Below are 26,886 nucleotides of genomic sequence, written 5' to 3' on the forward strand. Positions count from 1 at the left end.
ATTCTTCTTGTTCCACGTTTTTGTAAATCTTTAGGTGGGAGAGCTTGCCAAATTGTCATATTGTTTCATTGTTTTCCTTTAATGTGATTGCCAATTTTAAATATTCATAGCTGAGGAAGTGGAATTTTGTGTGGTACTTACCTAGCATTAGCTAACAAGGAATTGCTACTTCTTTCATTCCACTTCAGTTCTTTTTTGCTTATTTAACTATTTGACACCCTTTGGAAATTTCATTGTCTTTTGACTAAAAATTTTTATCATGATATGTGAAGAAACTAATACATAGGATAGGTTTAAAGCCACAGTAAAGCTGAGAACAGTCCCCTTTATCAATGCACCAGAGTGGTTCTATTTCAGTCAGTTATTTACCTATTTTTCCTCCAGTTTCTAGCAGCATGTTTGTTTTGCCATTTTATATTTACTCACAGAGTGCCTCAAAATCAAGAAGAGGGACAGTCTAAGATTCTCTTCCCCTTGGGGGCTTCCACTCCCATGAAAGAGGGTTGCTGATTTGAACAGTATTACTGCTGTTGTCCTCCACTTCCTCTGCTTCATTTCCCCTCCCTTGCTGCTGTGCATATTGAACAATAATGAATGTTTTCTTAGCTCCCACTGTCCTCTCACCTACTCTGCCAACAAAAAAGGAAAAGTTTTTTGAAGCCAACTTGTTTTATATTAAGTTCTACCGAAATGCATATGGATTTCCGATGATAATTATATATATATTTTTTCCTTTGAAAAATGTGGATTCAGAAAAAGAATGATCGCTTTAAATTAGCTTTTGCTGAAACTTTGCAGAAAGTGTTCAGTAATGTTGTGTTGAGTGTATTTCTGTTTATGTAAAATTAAAATGATACATAAATATTGTTAAATATGGAACTCCCTGTTTTCATCATGAGGATTGACAAGAAAGGGGCTGGAGTGAACTTTATGGGGTGTAGGAGATGTTCTATATCTTGATTGGGAAAATGATTACGTGAATGTATGTATTTGTGAAAGTCATAAAAATCTGTACATAAGATCTGCATATCTTAAGTGAGAATATGTCATGAATCAAGCACTATGTTCACATGATTAAAAAAAGAGAAGGAAGAGGCTGAGAACACAGACGTTAACCCTAAATAAATACATATGTAATGACAATTCAGTAAGCAGTTTGAAGGCATGATAAGATATCAGAGAAAATATGGTATAAACCATGCCTTAATCTAATTAAACATATATCACAGCCAAAATATGAAGAAACTGTTATCCATGACACCTTTCTTTTTAATGTTTATTTATTTTTGAAAGAGAGAGAGTATAAGTGGGGGAAGTGCAGAGAGACAGGGACAGAGGAATGAAGTGGGCTCTACACTGTAGAGCACAGAGCCTGATACAGGGCTCTGAACCATGAACCATGAACCATGAAATCATGACCTGAACCGAAGTTGGACTCTCAACTGACTGAGTCACCTGGGTGCCCCACATGACAACTTTTTTATTGAAGTATAGTTGACATACAGGATCTTGTTAGTTTCAGGTGTGCAGCATAGTAATTCAACATTTATATATGTTAGAAGTAAACGATCTCCATAATAAGCCTGGTTACTATCTGTAACCATTCAAAGTTATTATAATATTGACTCTATCCCCTATGGTATACTTGATAATACCATGACTTGCTTGTTTTATAACTGGAAGTATGTACCTCTTAATCCCCTTCACCTATTTCTCCCATTCCCTCCCCTCATGGCAGTTTTATCTATGAATATGATACTGTATGTGTATTGGTGGAGGGTAGAAGGAGACTATAACATAAAATTAAGTTCAGCCAAAATTCAATCGCTATGGTTTTTCAATAATATTTGTATTTTTCCTAGAAAAAGATATATTTTAGTAGGGAATGTACAGATTGAAACAGAGGAATAAAGGACCTCCAGAGAGAGAAAAAAAATTGGAATGATGTATTTTCCAGTGTTTCAAGTTTAGTTCAAAAAGAGAGAAAAATATTATTAATACGCATGTGCTAGATCTGATAGAAAATTAGTAAATTCAGGAACTACTAAATTCAATAAATGAGGAAAATTTTTTAAAGTACACTGTTTGACTCTGCAGGAACTATTTACTAGTAATAGTATGGTAAATTTGTAATAAAATTACATCAGGAATAGTAATTGTTTTCAATAAATAATATCACAAATTGATAAATCACTAATTAGCAGTATTGTGTTAATATTAAGCATATTAATAAGGTAAGAAGAATTTCAGAATGAGCAAATGAAAACCACGAATCCTTTTTTACATTTAAGCTGCTTATATACATTTATTCATAAAATACAATTTAATTTCAACATAGGGTGCTGACCATTCATGTGTAAGAAAATAAAGTAAAAATCTAGACACAGAGTTTCTCTCCACAAAAATGAACTCAAAATGGATCATAGACCTAAACATAAAATGCCAAGGTATAAAATTCCAAGAAGATAACATAGGAGAAATCCTTGGGCACTGTGATGATATTTTAGATACAACACCAAAGATACAATCCATGAACAAAAAATGATAGCCTGGACTTCATTAAAATTAAAGATTCCTGTTCTGTGAAAGACTATCAAGAGAATGAGAAGAGAAGCCACAGACTAGGAGAAAATAATTGCAAAAGACCTTTCTGATTAAGAACTTTTATTCAAAATATAGAAAGAACTCATAAAGCTCAGCAATTAAAATAGAAACAATTTTTAAAAAATGGGCAAAAGACCCTTAGCAGACCCTTCATGAAAGATGATACACAGATGGCAAATAAGCACATGAAAATATGTTCCACGTTGTATGTCATCAGGGAAATGCGAACCAAAACAGTATTGAGAAGATACCAGTCTATGCCCGTTGGGATGACTACAATGCAAAATTATAATAGCGGAAGTGCTAACAAGGATGTGAAGGCACAGGAACTCTCAGAGATTGCTGGCTGGAATGCAAAATGGTACAGCCACTTGGGAATACAGTTTCACAGTTTTTTACACAACTAAATGCGTTCTTACCATATGATCCAGTAATCGTGCTTCCTGCTTTTTATTCAAACGAGTTGAAACCTTATGTCCACATAAAAATCTGCACAATGATGTTTATGAAAGCTTTTGTCATTATTGCCAAAACTTCAAAGCATCCAAGATGTCCTTCAGTAAGTGAATGGATAAATCGACTGTGGTACATCTAGACAATGGGATATTATCCAGTGATTAAAATAAATGAACTATCAAGCTATGAAAAGACTTGAAGAAGTTGTTAATGCTATTACTAACTGAGAAAAGTCAAGTCTGTAAAAACTACATATTGTATGATTATAACTAGGAAAACTGGCCTTTTCCAAAAGGCAAAACTGTGGAGAGAACAGAAGGATCAGTGGTTGCTCTGGGGTTAAGGAGGGGCAAGGAGGGATAAGTAGGCAGAGCACAGAGGGTTTTTGGGGCAGTGAAAACTACTCTAATGGTGTATTCATGTCATTATACATTTGTCAAAACTCATAGAATATACAACACAGAGTAAATCCTAATGTAAAGTGTAGAATCTGGGTGATAATGATGTGTTGATATAGATTTGTTGATTTCGACACCATTCAGTGTGGACTTTTCAATGTGGGGAGGCTGTGTATATGTGGGGACAGAAGGTATATGGGAAGTTTCTATAGCTTCCTCTCAATTTTGCTTTGAACCTAAAACTAATCTAAAAAATAAAGTCTGCTTTTTAAAAAGAATAATATAATTTAATTTAAAAATAAAACACGTCTTTACAGAACCATTCTTAAAGCTAATGCTCTAAAGTTGTGCGTCTCTCAATACTTAAGAGGAATTCCTAAAATTCATTTCTAGTATCTTCTCTTCTTCATAAGCAATTGATATCCACTCTGCCTCTCTCATTGGAATAAACTCTAACTTACTAACACAGAGTGATGTCCCTTCTTAAGCATAATTAGCTATGTTCTTCTTATGGACAAATATTTCAAGGTATTTTCTCAACATAGAAAATCCTTATTTATAATAAAGAGGAAATGATTATAAAATTGCTTGTATATTACTGTAAGAGCTAAAGAAAAACCACACACACACACACACACACACACACACATATAAAAGACACCTGAGCTTATAGTAGTTGTTTTAATGTGGTAAACTATCAATCATATGCATATTTTTCTTTTCTGTTATACTTCTAAATATACTATTATAACTAAAATATACATATATACATATATATATATATGTATATATGCACACATATATATTGCTTTCTTTGTTAGATTCAGTAAAGACACAAACATACGTTAGTGGTCTCTAGTTACTTCTTGGTGACTTAAATAGCCATGGGCATTGACATATAATTCCAGTTTTACTTTCCACTCAGAATTATTGTTGAGAGTCTCATCTATTGCAGTTAGATTTTTTCCCAAACATCTGTATTTGGGTTGTGTGCTTATTCCCATCTATGAACCCCAATCCAGACCCTCAAGTGCAGTTGCCCATGACCTTCATCCTTGCCATCCTGGCTCTATCTCAGCACTTCTGACTGGGAGGGCAAGTTTTCTCATCAACTTGTGAGCCTTGGGTATTATCAAATAAAATCACTGCAGGGAAGGAAATGGTATTCACCTTTATAGAAGGTTTCTAGAACTTTCCACTATCTTCTCTTTTAATTCTATCTATAAAATTTGTTATTGATGTTAAGTGTTTTATAAAAAAAAAAAAAGAACAAAAACCAAACAAACCAAAAGCTTTTAAGTAGATCTTTTTATCGATGTCATGGGCATTTGAGACTATGGTAAATTTAACTTAACCTAAATTTGGAACTTTCTTCCCTCCTTGGGCAGCTCGTTTCTTTGGTAGAGTTTTCCCCTTGTACCCTAAGCAAATGGTATCATTGTCCTTATAAGCTGTAATGTTTAGGCTACAAAGTAATGAATCTGTATGTGGATTTATCACCTTGAATATAAGATTGCGATATTCTAGAAATATTAGGATCATTTAAGAAATAAACTGGTAAGAATTTCACTTTTTTTAATGGAAATGAGGTACCAGTTTGATGCAAAATAAGATGTCAGAATAAAAACAGAGTTTTATTCTTTGCTTTGAAACACTCGTAGGTTGTTATGTTTTTAATCACTTTTCATTCAGGTGACATAGGTGACGATTGTATTTTTAGTGAATCTGATTTATGCACGCACTGGCATACTTAACATATTTTATAAATTATATACTGAAATACATTATTTTATGTAGATTGCAAATTCTATAGCTTCAATAATCTAAGCTAATTTTATGAGACATATGGTCATAAAATAACAATGTGACCCCATGATTGTTATTCTAAAGTTATTTTCTTCTCCCTCATTTTTTCTCTTCCTTTCGTGCTAATATGAACGGATGATTAAGATTATCCAGACTAACACAAATAACTTAAGTGAAAGGCAACATTTCTACCTCACCCCACAAAATCTCCCAATCATCACTTGCATTACAAAGCAGCTATTTTGACAACCCTGTTCATTTATGAGCATGTAGTTCTAGATTTTTTTGTTTTCTTTGTCTTTGTAGCAGCCATTGTGGGTGAAGGAATGACTTTTGCATGCAAACTCTTGGAGAGACTTGTTTAAACTAACTTTTCAAGGTTCCTAACAACACTATGCCACATTTTTAAGGTGGCTGAGTACTTTTTAATAATAAAGTACCACATTAAAAAGACAGTAACTAAACACTCAGTTTTTCCCTAGGATATATGAAGGGAAGTGGGGGTAACTCATAGGGTCACTTAGCACTTCATGCTGCAGCTCTTGGAGTGAGTCCTTTTGTCTCCCAGGGGGATCATGTGAGATCAAGTGAAACCGTTTTCTTCAATATTTCTGGAATCTGCCCATTCCCCTATTCCTCCTCAGCTTACATCCAACTGGAGCTTCTCTAGGCCCTACTGAATGGTGATCCAGAAGTTTTGAAGGACTGCTGTACCAGTTCAAAATCTGATGGATTCTGAATCATCTCCCCAAGAATATGTGCTGATGCCTACAACACAAACTTTGCACACAGCACACACTTTGCACGCATTTCCCTTGTACCAGAGGCCTAGTTATGGAGTGCCCTCCCTCTGTCTTAGCCAAAATTATGTTGATTACCAATACTCACCAAATATCTACTTCACCTTTTTGGAAATAGTTTTCAGGTTGTTTTCTGCAGTATCACCTCTTTTTTGTCTTTCAGTCCTTAAACTTCAGGATGGCCTGTTGTAATCCCTTGCTCTGTATGAGTAGTGCATTTGTCTCCCCAGGCTGCAATAAAATACCACAGACGTGGTTAGTTAAACAACAGAAATTTATTTCTCACAGTCTGAAGGCTGGAAAGTCCCAAGATTAAGGTGCTGCAAGATTTTATTCCTGGTGAGATCTCTTTTCTTGACTTGTAGATGGCGACCTTCTTGCTATGTCCTCACATGACAGAGAGAGAGAGAGAGAAAGGGTTCGCAGGGGCTGACTGCTGTCTTTTCTTCTAAGGGCACAAATCCTTTCACATCAGTGCCCTACCCTTATGACTTCCTTTAATCTTAATCACTTTCTAAAGACCTTATCTCCAAATATAATCACATTGGTTATGGCTACCGTGAATGAATTTGAAGGGGGCACTGGCTCCGAGCAGACAGCCATGTGAACCAGGCTCAGGTTATAGATATATTCCCTCTCTTTAGTTCAGGCATAGTCAGGTAATCCAAACAATGTTCATAAGCCCCAACCTGGTGAATTTGGGGAAACTTCTGGGAAGAAGAAGCTTTTTAAAAAATGGTATCAGCTGTTATTAGTGCCAAACACACACACACACACACACACACACACACACACAGTTTGTACATGCTGGCAACTGCCATGTAGAATCTGGGATTAAACTAAGGAAGGGAAAATAGGCTGAACTAATAAGGGAGAATAGAGAAACTGAGGTAGGGGGCCATTATTTGAGCCTCTGAATCCAGCAATGCCTAGAACAAAATTATAACTTCTTAATAATAGAAGCCAACTCTCCTTTTTGAGCTTAAGCCAATTTAATTTGTATTTTTGCCACTTATCACCAAGATTCCTCACCAGTGTCCTCAGCTACTGGGGAAGAAGTGTGATTACATACCAGGGGAATGAATCCAGCTTCTTTGTCTTGGCAAGAAATCTGTCTTGGAAAAATCATTGGATTTTCTTTTCCAAGTAGAAATGCCATACAATTCTAAATGGAAAGGAAATACCTAAATGGAAGATGGCTTTTGACTATGTAAGCTTGAAGGAGAACATGAATCTCAATATATATTAATTGATTTATATCACCCTATTTAAAACGTTTATCTTCAGATTTCAGAATCTATTTGGGTAAGTAGAAATGAAAAATGAAGGTCATTTCATGGCTCATATTATTTTTAACTTTAAAAATGAATATGAATATGATGATTAAATTTCTATCCAACCACTTAAAATATATAAAAATGTCCAAAACCCAGTATGAGTTGAGGCTGATATAGTATATCCCTTTGAAAAGTCAAATGATTATACAGTTTTGAACCTCAATTTCATGCCTTAAATATCATGGAGGGATGCCCAACTTATTAAACTGTTAGGCTATGGCACATCAAAGCTAGGATACAGTGCAGGATCAAACAACAAAATCAAATTGGCAAGTACAGAAAGTAACCCATAATTACATTTCGCATACAAGGTGGAAGTCCAGATCTAAGATAACAGAAATTTCAGGTAGAACTCATTCAACAGCATGGAGGAAAATAATTAGTAGGAAGCAGTATATAGAGTGGATGAGAGTACAAACTTTTAGTTACAGATAAACTTGAATTGGGGGGCCTGGGTGGCTCAGTTGGTTAAGCGTCCAACTTCGGCTCATGTCTCACGGTCCATGAGTTCAAGCTCCACATCGGACTCTGTGCTGACACCTTGGAGCCCGGAGCCTGCTTTGGATTCTGTGTCTCCCTCCTTTCTGCCACCCCCCACCCCTGCTCATGCTCTGTCTCAAACACGTCTCCGGAGGCAAGGGAAACAAAAACAAAAATGAACTACTGGGACCTCATCAAAATAAAAAGCTTCTGCACAGAGAAGGAAATAATCAGCAAAACTAAAAGGCAGCCAACAGAATGGGAGAAGATATTTGCAAATGACATAACAGATAAAGGGTTAGTATCCAAAATCTATAAAGAACTTTTCAAACTCAACACCCGCAAAACAAATAATTCAGTGAAGAAATGGGCAAAAAACATGAATAGATGCTTCTACAAAGAAGACATCCAGATGGCCAACTGACACATGAAAAGATGCTCAACGTCACTCATCATCAGGGAAATACAGATCAAAACCACAATGAGATACCACCTTACACCTGTCAGAATGACTAACATTAACAACTCAGGCAGCAACAGATGTAGGCGAGGGTGCGGAGAAAGAGGATCTCTTTTGCATTGTTAGCTGGTGCAGCCACTCTGGAAAACAGTATGGAGGTTCTCAAAAAATTAAAAATAGAACTACCCATGACCCAGCAATTGCACTACTAGGCATTTATCCAAGGGATTCAGGTGTGCTGTTTCGAAGGAACACATGCACCCCTATGTTTATAGCAGCACTATCAACAATAGCCAGAGTATGCAAAGAGTCCACATGCCCATTGATGGATGAATGGATAAAGAAGATGTGGTATATATATACAATGGAGTATTACTCGGCAATCAAAAAGAATGAAATCTTGCCATTGGCAACTACATGGATGGAACTGGAGGGTATTATGCTAAGTGAAATTAGTCAGAGAAAGGCAAATATTGTATGACTTCACTCATATGTGGACTTTAAGAAATAAAACAGTGGAACATAAGGGAAGGGTAACAAAAGTAATATAAAAACAGGCAGGAGGACAAAGCACAAGAGACTCTTAAATATGGAGAACAAACAGGGGGTTACTGGAGGGGTTGTGGAAGTAGGGGATGGGCTAAATGGGCAAGGGGCATTAAGGAATCTACTCCTGAAATCATTGTTTCACTATATGCTAACTAATTTGGATGTAAATTAAAAAAAAAAAACTAAAAAAAATTAAAACGTAAAAAATAAACATTAAAAAATTTTAAAAAACAAATGAATTTGATCCCCAGGTTTGCTTTTTATTAAATCCAAAGTTCATGACTTATACCAGTTATTTAATATTTCTAAGCCTCAATTTCCTCATCTGGAAAATGGAGATAATAGTACATACATTATGAAATTGGCTGTGGGAATTAATGGAATTACTGCCAACTGCCATGTTATTTTTTGAGTGTTACACTGTGAGATAATGTGCACAAAATGCATAGGAAACCCTTGATTCAGAGTTAGCACTCAGTGAGTAGGAACTGCTCTTTTTATGATAATTGTTATAATAACCCAAATTATTATTATAACCAATTATAATAAGCCCAATCAATTAGATCTTGATTTGCACAATAATTCATTCATGACCAGCCCAATTCTTGCTTTAAAGGTCATTATGCTTTCAGCATATTCAGAAGTAATGTATTAGTTTTCATTCATATATTTATAACCCAGACACAGTGTGTAAACAAAATAGCAAGCTATTTAGCAGTTATAATGATGCTTGTAAACAAGCTTTGGTAGTAAAAGCTTGAGTATTTATGTTGCCTTTCATATTGTATGTGATGAGAATTTCATCTGAAGTTGCTTTAAATGATAGTGATTTCTGTCTGCTGTTCATATTTCTCATTATATTTTAAGATTCTCCTTCAAGGATTGGCAGAGTAAAAAGAATATAACCAAAAATGAGGTTTGAGAGAAAGTCATATTCTAGTCTCTCTGCTTTTAGATACAATTCTTAGAATGATGATTTCATTTGAGGTTCTTTTCAGGTACCACTTTAAAATATGTCATTTCACAATTCATTTCTAATGCCCCTAAAAGTATTTAAAAACAATACTGATTCAAAATAGAGGAAGCCAAGATAACATTTAAATGCTAAACACTACCATTATGCTTAGCATCTTTTCAGCCTCAACAGTGAATAAGTGAAAGACTACAGTGGGAGAAATGGGAATTTCATATGAAGCAAGGTGAAATATTTTGATCTTTGGTTTTAAAGGAATTTGAAAGAAATAGTAGCTGTTTTTTTTTTTTAATAAATGATGCTCTTTAATATATGGAAAGCAGTGGACTCTGGGGAAGTTTACAATCATATATCACCTTAGGTGAGAATGATGTTTTGGCCTTGATACAAACTGATAGAAAAATTATATCAAGGCTTTGTTTGTTTGGAAATGTGTTGTTATTGGCATCTGCCCTTTGATAAAATTCCAGAAGTTTCTTATTTTGATTCTTAATTTTAGACATATGTTGTCACATATTGAAATTAAGTTGTCATCAGATTGTAACTTTTAATTAGGTTATCATATTGTACACTTTGGGTTACATGTAAAATATTTCTGATGAGTGTACATTCTTAGGAACACTATTATAGTTATTCAAAGTAGGACAGATTTGAATGGATGTTCCCAGATATATTTCATGTGACCACATCCTGAATATTCTTAGCATATTATCTAATGGTAAAACATGTCACAGGTTGTAATGTTTTCAAAAGAAAATACTGTCTCAAGCATTAGAGACATTACAGTATTTGATTTGTTCTACACAATTTTTATGGAAGGGAAATGGCCAAAACAGATCTATTTGGCACTTTGAGTAGTAGTCAAAACAAAATCACAGTTCAGAAAGGAATCTAGTTTCTAAAGAAATGCTTCCAGAAGCAAAGAAATGCTGATGATTAATTTGATTTACTGGAAGGAGTTTTCTTGTCAGCATCTCCTATCAATCTTCACCATTTTATTTCCCCAAAGCACTTATCAGTGGTTTCTTTCATCTTCTCTCCTTGCTAGTGATGTTTATTTCCTTTGGTATCCTCAGTACCTAGAACAGTACCAGGCACATGGTCGTTACTCAATTACAGGCAGGAAAATGGATCTCCCAGTGAGTCTTTGGTGAGCAAAATTAGTTCTTCATCTGCACATGGATTTTTTTTACCTGTGAATAATGAAAATACAAATAAGTGGGAATTTGTTAATTGTTTTATATTGAAAAAGAACTCAAATATGGCAGACTTCTAGAACACCTGTTTTAATCAGTTAAATACTTATCACCATAATATTTCAGACATTACAGAGATGGGCCATATTTGGCTTTGGGCAAGATAAAACACTTATTAACAATCACATTTTCATGGAGAAAAGCATTAGTTTATATGCTAGAGTCAAACTCCTGTGCTTTGAGAATACAGGTATTTTTTGGATAGAATTTGTTTGTAAAGCATTCTAATGTTCTTCGTCAGGGGAGATGCTAAAATTAGTACAAATGACATGAAATTTTAGATGCGAGTGAAAGTTTGGAAACAATTTGTTTGCCTTGAAAGCGAGTTTCATTGGTGTAGTGCTATGTTTCTAAATTCAAGTTTTATGTATAATTTTTTTTCAATGGATTCTTTGCGGCAGCAAGTTTTTGCCAAAATATTAGAAATTTTTAAAAAATGACTTCAAAGACAAAATTCTTAGTCTGATTTAGGAAGCATCTTCTTGAGGAAGTATATGAAAGTTAAGCTTATGATTTGTTTGAATAAAATTGCATCTTGCTGGGGTGCCTAGGTGGCTCAGTCAGGTAAGCCTCCGACTTCTGCTCAGGTCATGATCTCAAGGCTCCTGAGTTCAAGTCCTGAATCAAGTCCTGTGCTGACAGCTCAGAGCCTGGAGGCTGCTTCAGATTCTGTATCTGTCTCTCACTGCCCCTCCCATTCTGTCTCTCTCTCTGTGTCTCTCTCAAATGTAAATAAACATTAATTTTTAAAAAAAAATCACATCTTCCCCAATGATCATATAGTACAGAAGATGATGTGAAGATTGCTCTACCGTAATGAGTTATTATTATTGAAAAAGGAAAAACAACTAACTCTACATTATCAGTACTCTTTAAAGGCAGAGCTGGTCACAAATATCTCATTCCTGCATGGTTCTAGGTTGCAAATAAGTAAATACTTACAATTGCAGTTGTGCATTGTAGTAGCTATGGCAGCAATTTAGAGCAAATCATGATGAGAAAGGGCCCTTCAAATATAAGCCCAAATGTTTAAAATTTAAATAAATAACAAAATGGTAATAGAGTAGCTTATTTAAAAATCATGTTTAAAAAAATACAATAAAAATCATATTCTGGACGTTTATTCTATAATATCAGTATTCAATTTTGGCCTTTTCTTTATCCAAATAATGAGTTTAACCTTTGCCCCGAAGTAATTGAGCCAAAATATGCATTTATTTGGTACAATTCTAGTAAATAAAAGTTTTCAGCTGGTGTAATTACTATTTTGTTTTAGTGCTATTGATAATTAACCAAATGTGTTTCTAACCCTTTTGCAAGGAACCAGTTTTCAATAAGCTCTTTTAAAATCACCAGAACAATGAATAAATCTGTGTTTTCTTTAAAAATATTAGTATAGAGAGGCACTTGGCTAGCTCAGTTGGTAGAGCATCCAGCTCTTGATCTCGAGGTTGTGAGTTCGGGCCCCACACTGGGCATGGAGCCTACCTTAAAAAATTAGTATAGATAAGACACCAATTTAAAGCAAAACCATAAGGAAGTTATAAAAACTTCATTTCTATTTAAGTATGTCTGTGTATACCTCCCCCTATATACTTCTTGACCACTATTTAGACTTTCCTGTGCTACCTACAGGGTTGGGTAAACTGCATTTACACTCCATTTTGCACTGTGAATCCACATTTCCATTCATCTTCAGGGTGACCTGCCTCAGCCCTGGGTCCTCTAAGCTAGCATTGCACTACTTTTGGGAAGATGTCAAATGTAGGTTTTATTTCTCTCTCTGTGTGTAGGTTGGCTATTCACATTGATTATGAGCTACTTCTGCTCTGTCATTTTTCTTCAATTAAACACTAAATAAATTTATCAGCCTCTTCTTATAACCATCACTTGCCCTTATCAGTAAGGGAATGGCATGTGTCTTTCATATGAAAGAAATAAAGCTAAAGTGTATCCTCCTCTTTTTGACTAGATATTTGATGTATTTCTTCTTGATGTTTTTTCTCTTATCTCTCACCCAAGTATGAAATTTAAAGAGATCCTTTGTTACAAATAAGCCCAACTCAAATATAAAATCTCATGTTATAAGATGATTCACTAAGCAGTACCCTTGTGCTAAACTACTCTCCTTGGATATAGATTTGTTTGATGGTTTTGAACTGCCCTTTTGCTACTACCCCCCACTTGTCCTTGAATGCCCCATATTTTCCTCTATCCAGTATAATTCAGAGTAGACTAAAAATAACAGCTCTAGAAGATGATGAAATGAGTCCATTCTACTGTGAATATTTAGAAAAAGAGAAAAGTAATGATGTTGTATTAAAACTTTTTAACTTTCCTCAGCTTTTTTTGATGTTTTCTGGAATCTGAGTGCAGTTTCCACCTGTCAGAGGTATTTATTTCATGGTTGTTATTTCATGGTTATTTCTGTTATTTCATGGTTGTACCTGCGAATTGCATATTTCCCCAATTTCTTAAAATCTGGAGGTAAATGAAGCACATGTACTCTTTTCCTTCTCTCTTTTTTTTTTAAATTTTTTTTTTCAACGTTTATTTATTTTTGGGACAGAGAGAGACAGAGCATGAACGGGGGAGGGGCAGAGAGAGAGGGAGACACAGAATCGGAAACAGGCTCCAGGCTCTGAGCCATCAACCCAGAGCCCGACGCGGGGTTCGAGCTCACGGACCGCGAGATCGTGACCTGGCTGAAGTCGGACGCTTAACCGACTGCGCCACCCAGGCGCCCCTCTTTTCCTTCTCTTAACCTTCATCTTGGCTCTGGGGTCCTTTGGATGGGCTATGTAAGAGAGACTATACCACCACAGTGGTTGGTAGATTGCTTAGAGGTCGTACCCACTAATTGCACTATGCTGGTGAAAATAACGGTTTTTATGTTTGAACTGGGAACTATTTGGCACTTGTCCATGACAAGTTATTCAATTTGGACATCACAATATCCTCTAATATATGCCTGTGGAAATTAGCATTTGATATGATTTATATTGCAGTGTGTCTTTAGATTTTTTGATTATATAATTTATAACTTAGACATGATTTTTAAATCAAATTTTAAATATTAGCAGAAACTCAAATTTTACTTATGTAGCAATATTTCTCTTCTAATCAAATTCTTAGCTGACTCTTCTGAATTAGCTACCTTTATTACGTTGAAATAAATATGAAACACATTTCAGTGTTCTAAATAAAGTGACCTCAAAACACCCAATTAAAAATTATGTTATAAAAATACATATAATTGCTGGGAAGAGGCATCATTAAAACAGATTTTATATATGATTCCAGAATTCCATTCCTAGTATATAACCAGGAAAATTAAAAATGTTTGTCACGTATACATAAAAATGTATGTGAGTATTCATAGAAGCATTATTCATAGAAACCAAAAGTAAAAGCAGTTCAAATTATCAATCAGTTGATCAGTGGATAAACAAAATGTGATATATCCACACAATGGAATATTATTATGCCATAAAAGGAATGAAATGCTTATTAAACATGGATACATCTTGAAAATTGTATGTTAAGTGTAGGAAGCTAGTTACAAAAGATAAAATTATGTTCTATTCATACATAATTCCAAAATAGACAATTCTGTAAAGACAGAAAGTAGAAGATGTGGCTTTTTAGGGTTGGAGGGTAGAAGTGGGAAGAAATGGGTACAGAGTTTCGTTTAGGAGTAATGAAAATATTTGAAATTAGGTTCTGTGGTTGTACAACTCTATGAATATGCTAAAAACCAATGAATTGTACACTTAAAGTGGGAAAATTGTATGGCATATGATTTATATTTCTGTAAAGCTGTTACTTTTTAAAAAGCAGGTTTTAAATAGTATTTTTAAAAAATTATCAAGAGCCTCTAAGAAATAGAATTCGAGTAATTATGACTTGATCAATTTGTAGATATTTCTCTTCTCTATAAAGACTTTTGTTGCTCTTACCTTGTATACTTAACTCTGCTATTAGAAAGTGGTATTGTTTTAGAAAAGCTTTTATTTTTGAAATTGTGCTATAGAATAAAGTGTTACTGTACTTGAAAAACCAGTAGTGTGTATCATGAATCTTTTTCATTATTTTGAAAAATACATTTTGATCTTGTATTCATGCTCCAATTCACAAGTTAGAAAAAAAATGTAGCCTCATTTTTCTCTGGCCTGGATTAATGAGTTTCAAAGATATGTTAATAGTATGTTGAATTCCAGACTCAGTTATACCAGTTCCATCTAAAGAAAGGCATATTAAAATATTCAATCCAGCATGATTATGTTTTTTGTCAATATGTTTAGATACTGGGGTTTATGTGATAAGGAAAAAGATTATAGTTGATGGATACAAAATATAATTATTTATTCAAATATTTGCTGAGCATCTATAAAATTTGTACCACAATGGGGTTCCATAGAAAAATAAGTGAGAACTCTCTTTAGGCTTTAACTGTTGGAATGGTAGAGGAGATAAAAGGACACATACACACATGAACTCATGTGAAGTGGACACACAAAATACCACACAGCCTTACAGGCAAATATATGCCCACTAACATATACACACAAAAACATAAGAAGATCTACATCAAATATATACATGCACTTGTGCACACACACATGAAAAACAAACAACAAGGGAGAGAGAGTTTGAGATTATTTTTCTTTAGAGGATCAGGGACAGTGAAGGAAGTGCCTTTGTATTACACTGTTACATTCTGGAAGATGTAGTTGGAGACTAGGAAGAGTAGAGATTAATTTTGGGGGGGAAAAACGTTGAGAAATCACACATGTTTACCTAAAATTAAAACCAGCAACAACTGGGTATGTTGGAGGTAGGACGGGAGTCTTGACGATTAGTGAAAGCACTGATTTTAGTAGTTTTGAGAATGGATGCAATATTCTTAGGCAAGTTTCTGTGATGAGATTGGATAAATTCAATAAGAGTGATTATCCAGAGCTTAAAATTGGCAAGACAGTGATAATGTTAAATTCAAATGCTAAATTCTTCTCAGACACCCCTGATCACATGAAGTCCAGACTGCATAGAAAGGCTAAAAAAGTAACAAGAGAAAATGATAAAACTGAAATGTGTTGTTTGTGTCAAGAGACTGGGGGATTTATCTTCATAATGCCGTATGTCAATGATACCAGTTTCATGATCTATCGTGTGTCAGGACACTGTGCTAGACACTTTAAGCTGTTGAGATGTATATATATGGTAAAGATTATTAATAACTTTGGTGAATGAGAAAGTTCAAGTCCGCACAGACTAGGTACATACATACTCAGAGCTATCAAGTGGCAGAGCAAGGAACCAAAGTCAGGATGATGTGATCTCAAAATGTGTCCTATTTAGGAATCCCCGCAGTTTCTCTTCTGCTAAAAATATCTCAATAAACATAAAAGTCACTTTATCTGATTTCATAGTGTCAAAAACAAGATAACAGGCCCAAAATGGAATCTGCTAAGCCACATGACCCCAAACCAAGACTTAACCTAATTGTAGTTTTGGCCTCTCCCAGAAATAGAATCTGAAACCCGTCAATCAGGAGTCTCCTGGTCAGCACTAGTGAGGTAGTCTGCCTGATGGACTCCTGCTGTCCCCTAAGGGAAAGTGACCTTTTCACAACTAATCCACCTTTTGCTGGTATAACTTCCTTGTCAGACTCCCTTCTGCCTATAAAAGTTTTACATTTTGTACAGCAACTCAGAGCTCCTTTTTTATATGCTAGATAGGATGCTACTTGATTCATAAATGTTTGAAGAAAGCCAATAAGATCTTTAAAATATACGCAAAAAAATTTTTTAACAATAGTGATTAAATCAATCCCAACATCAGTTTGATTCTAATTCCTCTGGTACCTCGTGAAACTGTTATCATAGGAGATTTTTATACCCATTATTTCTTTATATTCCTATCATTGTTTATTTTCACATTTTCTTCCTTAAGAATGTTTCCCTTTCTTGGGGTACCTGAGAGGCTTAGTTGGTTATGCTTCAGACTCTTGAGTTGGGTCATGATCTCACAGTTTGTGGGGTCGAGCCCTGTGTGGGTTTTGTGCTGACAGTGCAGAGCCTGCTTGGGATTCTCTCTCTCTCCTTTTCCCTCTGCTCCTACCCACTCGTTCTCTCTGTCTCTCTCAAAATAAATAAATAAACGTTAAAAAAAATTAGCACAGTGGAATAGTAAAAACAAATAAGTGGCAAGAGTTCAGAGACCTAGAAAGATCTTTTACTTATCATGCCATGGTAATACTGACTCAACTTTCTTATCTATCAAATGTGATTAATAATAGTCTTGTGGAATTACTCATTTATAACATATAAGCACGCATGGGAAAGTAGGGCATTTATGGAGATTTGTCAAATATTTGTAAGCAGATAAGACTTGAGGGGGTTTGTACTATGTGTGGAGTTGAATTGTCAATACTAAATATAACCACCTTTCCCCAACCTGGGATTGTGTTCTGATGGAGTCAAAGAATGGAATCAATGAACAAGGCTAGGAGCAATGCTAGGACCAAGTTTATTTTATTTTGTTTAAGATTTATGTATTTATTTATTTTTGAGAGCAAGAGAGAGTGTGAGCAAGGGAGGGGCGGGGGGGTGGGTGGGGGAGATGCAGAATCCAAAGCAGGCTCCAGGCTCAGAGCTTGACCCAGGGCTTGAACCCACCATGTAGGAGATCATGACCTGAGCAAAAGTCAGAAGCTGAACCGACTGAGCCATCCAGGCACGCCTGATCGGGGTCTGCTTTTATAGGACAGAAGACTATAGTCCATGGGTTGTTTTCTTGACAGTTCCTTCCATCTTATCTCTGCCCACCAGGATGTGGTCTGGTGGTGATGGTGGTGGTGCAGCTAAGGTTCCTGTTTTTCAGTTCTGAATCCAAGGGCCTGTTAACCCTATTCTGTCTAACAAGCCCCCTGTCTCCTAGCTCATTAAGACTGTCAATTAGTTCATTTTTCTTAATCTAAAAAACATTCACATTTATACTTGTTGATGCTATGGGACAAAAACAAACAAACAAAACAAAACAAAACTGAAACACTGTAGACTTGACATACAAGTATTAGTTTATAAGACATCCTTAAAATGTGAATCTAAGATGTCTATCTCAACACAATGTATTCACTAAATTGTGATTGCAGACCAACTATGTCAGTCACTGAGTACAGGCGGGTATGTGGCTGAATTCTGGCCAGTAGAAGGTTACTGGCAGTGCTGAAAACATGTCATGTACCATTCTTGTTCTTTCCTCTTCCAGTGACAACCTTTGATGCCAAGTATTAAACATGTCAGGGTCTCAGGAAGAAGCCTGTGTCCCTAAAACTATGCCATCAAGGTATCAATCATGGACTTTATATGAGTAAGGAATAAACTTCTATGTGTTAAGGTACTTAGCTTATGGGATAATATTCCCTTAACTAATATAATCTCTGTTATAAGAGAAATTATATAAAGGAGTTGATAGAATTTTTTGTACTTCTTTGGGTCAGAGATGAGTATGAAAATTGTTCCCAAATAGGTAAAATGTGTGACCAGGTTTTCTTTTATTTATTAAAAATATGTATTAAGCTCATACTGTGTGCCAGACATTGTGCTCAGTGGTAGGGATAAACTAGAGAATTCCACAGGTAAAATACCCTAATTCATGGAACTTGTAGTCAATTGTGGGAGGGAGGCAGTTAAGAAGTAAAGAAAGAAGTGACATAATCATTGACCACTGATTATTATAATACTTTGAAAGAAACTAAAGGGGTAATATGATAGCAAATGACTGATCAAGGAAGCCTGCTGTTGCTTTTTTTTTATAACATAATTGGCAATGTTATATTTGTTTCAGGTATACAACATAGTGGTTTGAGAATTCTGTGCTTTTTGCAGTGCTCACCATGATAAGTGTCCTTAACATATGTCACTTTATGAAGTTATTCAATATTAGAGAAAGTGATAATAAGACTGAATATACAAAGCCAACAATAAAAGCAGAACAGGAGGCTTTCTAGGAATATGAAACTACAAAGTCAACATCCTATTGTACAAAACAGCTGTAACCCATTGAAGTAATTTGCCTGTAAACTTCCAAACTTTATTTCCTTGTCATTTGATTGTCAATAATTTGGCACTATTGCCTTTTTTCAATAATATGTCAAATGGAAAAGTTTAAAAAAATTTTTTTTCCAACGTTTTTATTTATTTTTGGAACAGAGAGAGACAGAGCATGAACGGGGGAGGGGCAGAGAGAGAGGGAGACACAGAATCGGAAACAGGCTCCAGGCTCCGAGCCATCAGCCCAGAGCCTGACGCGGGGCTCGAACTCCCGGACTGCGAGATCGTGACCTGGCTGAAGTCGGACGCTTAACCGACTGCGCCACCCAGGCGCCCCACAAATGGAAAAGTTTTAATCCATATATAAACATCCATGGGACTGGAAGGTTTTTGACACCTAAAATGACTTTTCTAATTAGCAAACTTACCATTTTTAAACTCCTTAAATTTTACATGCTCAATGTATTCAACTGAGCTGAGACTGACATCAAGATAAATCTATTTAGTTATTCATGATTAACTTGAATATCATCATAGTTAATATTCCTTAAAGCAGATTTAACTCCAGTGAGACTGAATTGAACAGAATTCTAGAAGGCACATTTGTGGAGATGACACAAGTATACTCTTAAACTTACTGTCAGTGTAAGAAAACAATTTCTAAACTTAGAAAAACTATAGGAATAAGTTCACAACCTTTCCTAGAGGCGCATGTATGAAGGCATTTATCATTCCTCTTTAAGGTTGGTTTCAAAAGATCATCTTAGAGAATTTGATGTAGAAGAGAGTACTAGATAGGCTTTATATATATAATATATGTATTACATATCTATCATATATATATATATACATATATATACGCATATATATATGTATATATATAAAGTTATATTAAGAAATCTCAGAATCATACCGGATGAAGTTTCTTAAGATATAAAAATAAACTTCCCATGTGAATATTTTATCCAAGATGCCACAAAAGAGAACTTTTAACTTTTGGATATATGATTCTAGAATCTTGAAGTTGTTGAGGCATCTGAACACAATTTACAAATGAGGAGGTGAAGGTCTGGTTGTGAGTGTGTATGTGGGAGCAAGAGTGGGAGAGATGAATGTGGTCCAGGTTCTCTGAGCATATGCTCCTGGGTCTTTGTTCCACACCTCCCATATCTTCCCAAGGCTTTATTTATATTTACCTATTTATTCTTTCCCTGTCTGCTCTCTCTGAGTGATCTTTTTTTTTTCTTTTTAATTTTTTATTTGAGAGAGTTCAAGTGTGTGCAGAAAGAGGGGCAGAAGGGGAGAGAGAGATAGAGAGAGAGGGGGAGAGAGAGAATCGAAAGCAGGCTCCATGCTCAGTGCAGAGCTCCATGCAGGGCTTGATCCCATGACATTAGATCATAACCTGAGCCAAAGTCCAGAGAACCGACTGAGCCGCCCAGGCGCTCCTCTCTTTGAGTAATCTTAATGCTGATTTATTTCTGACATATTTTTGTCTTTTTAAAAAATATTTAATGTTTATTTATTTTTGAGAGAGAGACAGAGACAGAGATAGAGACAGAGTGCGAACAGGGGAGGGGCAGAGAAAAAGCGGGAGATACAGAATCCAGAGCTGGCTCCAGGTTTCGAGCTGTCAGCACAGAGCCTGGTGTGGCGCTTGAAATCACTAACCATGAGATCATGACCTGAGCCGAAGTTGGAGGCTTAACTGACTGAGCCACCCAGGTGCCCCTATTTTTGTCTTTTTAAAATTTAATTTAGTTTTAGTTTTATTTTAGAAAGAGAGAACGCAAGTTGGGGAGAGTGGCAGAGGGAGAGGGAGAGAATCTCAAGCAGTTTACACACTCAGTGTGGAGCCCAATGCAGGGCTGAAGCCCATGACCCTGGGATCATGACCTGAGCTGAAATCAAGAGTTGGAAGCTCAACCAAGTGAGCCACCCAGGCACCCCTCAGACTTACATTTTGGAAAGCAAAATGTCGCCAAGTATTTTGAAGATAAATTTTTATTTGAAAATTCATACCAAAACAAAGAAACAATGGATATAAAAAGAGAAGTTTCTGGATATAATTAAAAGACATAATATTAAGGTCTACTTGGAAAAAAAAATTCAGCCCACATTTGGTAACATAGATTCATAACATTTATTTCTTCATATTTTAATGCTTCATACAGAAGTAGTTGATTAAAAAAGTCTTTTTTATTTTGAAAAATTTTTTGTTACAATTTTTATAATTTTTATTTTTTTATTTTTTGGTTTTTTATTAAAAAAAGTTTTTTTGAGAATGAGGGAGAGAATGTGTGTAATCAGGGGAGGGGGCATAAGGAGAGAAGGGCAAACTCCCAAGCAGGTTTCCCATTTAGCACAGAGCCCAACACAGGGCTTGATCCCACTACTGCAAGATCATAACCTGAGTCAAAATCAAGAGTCAGATACTTAACTGACTGGGACACCCAGGCACCCCTAGAAAAATCTTACCTCAGAAAATCAATGTCACTTTTTGCAGTAGTAATTAATTGTTTTAGTTCAGTAGGAGAACTATGGACAGGTTTGGGTTTTATTCCAAATGTTTTCTTCCACAGTACTAGACATTGTTCCATATCAGTTATATACCTCTTTTTAAAAAGTTTATGTATTTTGTGTGTGTGACAGAGAGAGAGAGAGAGAGAGAGAGAGAGAGAGAGAGAGAGAGAATGCATGTGGGGAAGGGGTACAGAGAGAGCGAGAGAGAGAGAATCTCAAGCAGACTCCACACTGTCAGTGCAGAGCCCATCACAGGCCTCAGACTCACAAACCATGAGATCATGGCCAAAATCAAGAGTCACATGTTCAACCAACTGAGCCACCCAGGTGCCCCAGCAGTTACTTATTGCTTCATTTATATATCTTATATAAGTTAATGCTCACAGTAAGCTGATAAGTAAGTGTAACAATTAGCCATATTTTAGAGATCAGGAAACTGAGACTGAGGGAGGAAAAACAAATTGTCTACAATCACATAGCTGCTCAGTGCTAGAAGTTCTGTCTGAACTCTAGATCTGATTTCTAGAGCCTGTGCTCTCGAGTATTAGGTAATACAACTTCCCATTATCGGTTCTCTTTTGCCTCCATGGTTAGTAACTAAATACTAATTATTTTCAGTTTGTTTGTTTGTTTGTTTGTTTTACTTTTTTGCTTCCTTCTTATATATGACAACAAAAACAAACAAGTAATGACAAATACAGTAACAAAAAATCAGAGAAATCAAACAAAACCTAATCGAGGATTAAACAGAGAAAATCAAAGGCCTGTAATAAATATAAAATGAACCAAAAATAAGAACAAAAAACCAAATCCACTCCTAGTTTTTATTACCAGAAAGATTAGGTAATATATTTCATTAAAGAAGTAAACAAGCAAAACGGCTAAATAGAATGAAATAGAAGTAATTAGCGAACAAAAAAATAGCCTTGGAATTTAAAAATATGGTTCCAAAGATATTAATGTGGATTGGAGTATAAAATTGGATAAATCCCTGAAAATTAGAACACAAGAACAAATAAAAATAAAAACAAAAAGTAGAAGGTGGAACCAGAAAATAAAATACAACATCTGATTCCTTGGCTTTCTAGAGGGATAACAGAATAAGTAGGGGCTGATGAAATAAGAAAGAATAATAGAAACATTGAAGAACAGATATTAAAATGGACCACCATATATGTAGTCACATTGAATGACCTTTACTTGACAAGTCCTTGCACACTTTCAGAAACCAAAAAGGAAAGGGACAGGCAGTGAGAGCTTAAAAGCTTTTAGAGAGAAAAGAGAAAGCACAGTCAAAAAAAAAAAAAAAAGTGGAAAATAGCATGAGATTCATACTACTAGCACTATGTGCTAGAAGTCAACAGATCCATCCTTTAAAAATGTTGGGGAGGTATTTTCAATCTTGAATTTGATATCTAGAGAAACTGTCATTCAAATATGAGGACAAAAAAAAAACATTTCAAATGTGCAGTGATTCAGAAGGTACCTTACTCACGAATTCTTTCTTTGGAAGTTTTTGTAGATGTGCTTCAGCAAAATAGACGATTAACTCAAGAGCCAGGAAACTTTGGAATCCAGAAAGCAGAGAAGAGCAGGAAGACAAATTTTCATGATGAAATCTCTATCACTGTGTAGAAACAGTCAAGAATAAAGCAGGCTCGCCTGGGTGACTCATTCGATTAAGTGTCCGAGTCTTGACTTTGGCTTAGGTCACAATCTCACAGTTGGGCTCTGTGCTGGCATTGCAGAGCCTGGTTAGGATTCTCTCTCTCTCCCTCTATCTGCCCCTCTCCTGCTGTCTTTCTCTGCCTAATAAATAAACTTAAAAAAAAAAAAACTAAAAAAAAAAAATAAAGCATCCCATGAGAATCCAAGAGATGGATAGTATGATAGAGAACTTAGAAAACTGTGAGATAACCAGTAATTTTGAATTATAAAAGTGTTGAATAAATTTGAACTTTATTAAGTGAATCAAAAATTAGGACATTATATTACACATTCATGAAAAAGGATAAGATCTTGCCATTCCTGAGAACATAGATGGACCTAGAAGGTATTTAGCTAAGTGACCTAAGTCAGACGGAGACAGAAATACCATATGATTTCACTTATATGTGGAATCTAAAAAAATAATCGCCTATATGTGGAATCTAAAGAAAAAATAAAATGAATTAACAAATGAAAAGCAGAATCATATCTATAAAATAGAGGATGAGGAAAATGGGTGAAACGGAGTGGGAGATTTAGGCTTTAGTTACTGAATGGTTAAGTTAACAGGGATAAAAGGTGCAGCGTAGGGAATGTATTCAGTCATATTATAATAGTGCTATATGGTGACCGATGGTAGCTACACTGGTAGTGAGCGTAGCATAATGTATAGAGATGTTGAATCACTATGTTGTACACCTGAAACTAATGTGACGTTGTACCAACTGTACTCAAATTTAAAAATACATTAAATAGAACGTTGTAAAAAGGGAGAAGGAAATGTATCCCTACTATACTAATTGGCTATATTGTATGTATTATTTTCCTAATCATAGTAATGTAAGTAAACAGTTTTAATGGTTCGATGGATTTTTTTCTTCTAGAATCAATAGTTATGACTAAACACAGAACGTGTGACTACACTTACAGAAAAAAATATGAAATCTGAATCTCAGTAAAACTAAAGATACAGATAAAAGCTAACAGGGAGAGTTGGTGAGCAGAGGACAGGGATGAGGTTAGGATGAGTGCTTATGTCCTCATGTTACAAAATGGTGGAGCCAAAGGATGCTCTATCTAGGCAAATGAAATGTAAAATTGTGGGTTTTTTAAATTTTCTTAAATATTTATTTTTGGGAGAGAGAGTGTAAGCTGGGGAGGGGAAGAGAGAGAGGGGGAAATAGAAGGTCCAAAGCAGGCTCCGTCTGTCAGCACAGGTCCTGATGCGGGGCTCCAGCTCCCAAACTGTGAGATCATGACCCGAGCTGAAGTCAGACATTTAGCCGACTGAGCCACCCAGGTGCCCTAGAAAATTGAGTTTTAAATATGTTGTTTAAGTTTCCAGCAGGAACTAGAATGATGTGTTGATATATTGTGAGTAGAGATGGTGTTGGAATATTTGAGCTAAGTTTCAACTATCTTAACAGAAGACTGTGTATAGTCTTGTATGTTGATATAGCTTGTATATCTTCTATAGCTGTGTCATCATGCTATTAGACTTTTGTAGGCAACCAAAAGGAGAGTTTTGGATTTGATTTTAGTGGAGAAGGTTGTAGGGGGTACAACTATGGCAAGAGACTGTTTTCATTATAAGCCCTTCAGCATTGGATGTTACAATTATATGCACTCATAACTTTGTCAGAAATAACAAAAAAAAAATACAGCACAAAAACAAAGGTAATCCCTTTTTTTCGTATAGGTTTCACACCGAGAAAATGTAAATCCTTACTCAATATATCCAAGAGGTGATTTGCTACAAATTAATTTTAGTAAGTGATATTTTATGAGGTTTTCCTTTATTGTGGGTAAATGCAGCTGAATTCCTGTAAATAATGTACTGCTAGTAGAAACATAGGCATCCAAAATTTTCCATTTGTGACTGAACTTAATATGTTTTAAAATACTATTTTGTGTTTCCTTAATCTTAGAGTTTGTTTTAAGGAATGTAATTCAATTTAACATGCTCATTTTTCAGATACTGTGTACCAAGATAAAAATAAGGCCATTCTTATTCTCTAGGATATACAGGCATATTCTGATGTCAATATTGCAAAAATGTACTTAAAAGTATTAAAAGTACCATGTTCTCAGAGATATCTGGATTTTGTCATAAGGCACAAAGACAATGGCATAGGACAAATAAGTGGAAGGATATATTTATTGAATTATGAATGGACTTGCAATTAAAAATGGAGATTTGTCTCACTTCCATTAATTTAGGGGTGAAATGAAAATGAAGTAAAATAGGCAAGGTAGGCATAATTTGATGTCAGCTCCTCATCCTTGCCCTGCTTGAATACTCTCAAGAAAAACAGAATTATTGAGTATTCTATTAGTACTCCTGATTTACAATAAGCACCTGAGAAAAGTACCAGAAAATACACTTTCTCAGTGATGTTTAGGATGTAGCAAAGTATCTTTATAACAAAATGTGAATTTAATGTATAGAATTGTCCTCTGAAGGTCTCCATATCACTCACTGCCAATGATATGAATATATATGTCAATTGTTTTACCAAACTGTAATTTTATAGGAAATGTCTGATATTTGGTGGGTTTCTGCCTGATGGCATGTTCATATAGTTCAAACTAATGTATGTATCTCTTAAAAGTAATTATTATTTGAAATAAACTATTTTTAAATATTGTAAGTTTTAGCCATATTCTTTTTCTATTCAGATTTTTTCTTTTTTTTTTAAATTTTTTTTTTCAACGTTTATTTATTTTTGGGACAGAGAGAGACAGAGCATGAACGGGGGAGGGGCAGAGAGAGAGGGAGACACAGAATCGGAAACAGGCTCCAGGCTCTGAGCCATCAGCCCAGAGCCCGACGCGGGGCTCGAACTCACGGACCGCGAGATCGTGACCTGGCTGAAGTCGGACGCTCAACCGACTGCGCCACCCAGGCGCCCCTATTCAGATTTTTTCTAATTAAGAGAAATGTAATAAGTAGGGAGACCCCAGATAGAAACTTATAAAACACTTCAGACCATATTTTAATTTTTTTGGAATGTTTCACTATTTTGTACTCTTTATTGCATTTCTTCAATAATCATATTTCTATCATAATTTTCAAAAGATTGAAATTATGTATTCATATATACAGTTTATAAAACCTGTTTAGTTTTAAAGTTATAATTTAGTAGCATCTGTAATTTAGCAGAAAACTAGTTTTTTAAAGACTTCTTATTTGAAAGGAGGAAATGCGTAGACTCTGGGCTAAAAATGAATTGCATGAAACCTGTGTTAATGTAATATTTGAAGCATAAAGATCTTCAAGAGGGAAAATTCAATAGAATGTGAAATTCACAAGAGAAACATAATTACACAGGATGTTCTCTATCATTGCTTCCATTTTTTAAATTCACCTACTTATCTTAGATTACATTTGTGTAAACTAAGTATTTTCTGACAAGTATCCTGATCATTATGCTGCTAATAATAGTAGTTTAAAAACCAAACTTTTGTGGATCTATAATA

This window comes from Lynx rufus, unplaced genomic scaffold, assembly GCF_022079265.1.
Source record: "Lynx rufus isolate CCGP_SWC_20201006 ecotype Redwood Valley unplaced genomic scaffold, mLynRuf1.p SCAF_4, whole genome shotgun sequence".
In the NCBI taxonomy this organism is placed as follows: Eukaryota; Metazoa; Chordata; class Mammalia; order Carnivora; family Felidae; genus Lynx; species Lynx rufus.